The sequence below is a fragment of the Palaemon carinicauda genome, chromosome 40 (assembly GCF_036898095.1).
Source record: "Palaemon carinicauda isolate YSFRI2023 chromosome 40, ASM3689809v2, whole genome shotgun sequence".
NCBI classification, from domain to species: Eukaryota; Metazoa; Arthropoda; class Malacostraca; order Decapoda; family Palaemonidae; genus Palaemon; species Palaemon carinicauda.
This window is the reverse complement of record NC_090764.1, coordinates 39,704,972-39,706,814: the sequence shown is the minus strand read 5'-3', so window position 1 is coordinate 39,706,814 and position 1,843 is coordinate 39,704,972.

Below are 1,843 nucleotides of genomic sequence, written 5' to 3'. Positions count from 1 at the left end.
GGTGTTCTCTAGTTCTCTTGCTGCCGGTCGGCGATGGCTACATGCCTTTGCCGGCCGGTCTCCTCGTTCGTCTGCCGGCCGCTATGCGTGGCGGCCGGCAGCCGGGCGCTACCTAGCGTGGCTGCCGGCCGGCATGGGTTGTTTACCTCTGCCGGCCGGCCTTTACCTCGCCCTGTCTGCTGGCTACTGGGAGTGGTGGCCGGCAGCCGGGCGCCACCTAGTGTAGCTGCCGGCCGGCAGTCACTGCCGGCCGGCACAGGCATCGGAACTAGAGTTCTGCCGCCTTAGAGTTCTTAAGTCGTATACTTGAGACCTACCTGTGGGGGGTGCCGGCACGCCACCCCATATACTGTATCAGTATTCCCCTGTATAGCATATACTGTGGGGAGAGGCTATGATATAGTAGGTTACAACACTGTATTTCTAACATGCTTGTGTTGCTTTGTGCAGTCACTTGGTGTTGCCTTACAGAGATGGAAAGAGAGTTCTTTCTGTCTTTAGCCAGTACAGTATGTTAAAGTCTCACCTTAGGTGTGAGCTACACCTATTTCCTTTGGGAAACATTTACTTTGGTTATTCTAGCAAAGACTAACCATTTGATTTTAATTGCTGGAAGGCTACGGCAAGTGACTGTGTGGGAAACACAAGTGTGTGTCTTTCCTTTAAACTTTGTACATGCTTGTATATACATGTGAATTGAAATTCACCTGATATTCATGGAAATTTTCTTCTTTTACAGGAGGAACATCCAAAGTGCGGTAGCGTCTTCTGCAACGTCCGCAGTAAGAACTTCTGCGGGCATGATTTGTGTAGGAGGCACGCGGCTTGCGCAGCCTCCAAGGATGATCTCCGTTACTGGGACCCGCAGGTATGTTCAGTGTGTACTAACCTGCTAGCTGAGGCCTTTGAATCCCCTAGGTCGGCGGAGTCAAGGGATGCAGCGAGGGAGAAGCTTCATGTTTGGGTAAGGGGTTTCCAAAAGAATACCTCTGGACCTTATCTTCCAAGTGAGAAGATGAGGGCGTACCTCTTTCCCAAGGCTTCTGCTGACGCTGTCGTCCCCCAGCCTCGGCCGGAGATCCCTCTCGTCCAGATCCCCGTGGATGCTGAAGTCGCGGATGCCATGCAAGACATTCAGCTGGACGACAAGATGTCGGACATGTCCGAACGGGCGGAAGAGGACCTCCTCGCAGGGGGCGAGGACGAGGATCAAGATCCAAACGTCGTGGAGGAAGAGGATGCCGTGCCATCGGACGCTCCGGTTCAGGCCCCTGAACCTATCCCCTCTACTTCGTCCGCTCTTCCACCAGAGCTGGGACAAGCTCTCTCCTCTATTGTTGGCATGATACAGCAAATGCAGAAGGAGAACAATCAGAAGGCAGCTGCAATGGAATTACAGATGCAGAGGATTGCAGCATCACGTGGGCCTCCGAAAAAGCTCAACGTGAAAGACCTTCCTGTGTGCTCGGATGCCAACCCGTGGAGGTATGCCGAGCACATGCCGATGACGGTCGGGAAGATCGTCATGTCGGAGAAGCTGGGTTCAATTCCCCTTGAGGAGGTGGAATTCTGGCCCAGCAGAGGGGCCTATCCGGACTGTTACGTCCGTCTGAAGAAGGAACCGGCCTCGGAGGAGGAGACGGAGTCGAAGGAGGTGATCGTCTTGGATCACGCCAAGGCTCAAGCTTCGCTGGCATCTGCAATGAAGGAGAGGGGCTTCTCGAACTCGAAAGTTGCTGCTTTGAGTAAGAAGCACCCTTCCTTCGTATCCTCTCCGGCTAGGGCCTTCCCCTTTCTGCAGAAAGGGTTCGTGACCGTTCTGAAGGCAGTCGAGGCTGGCAAA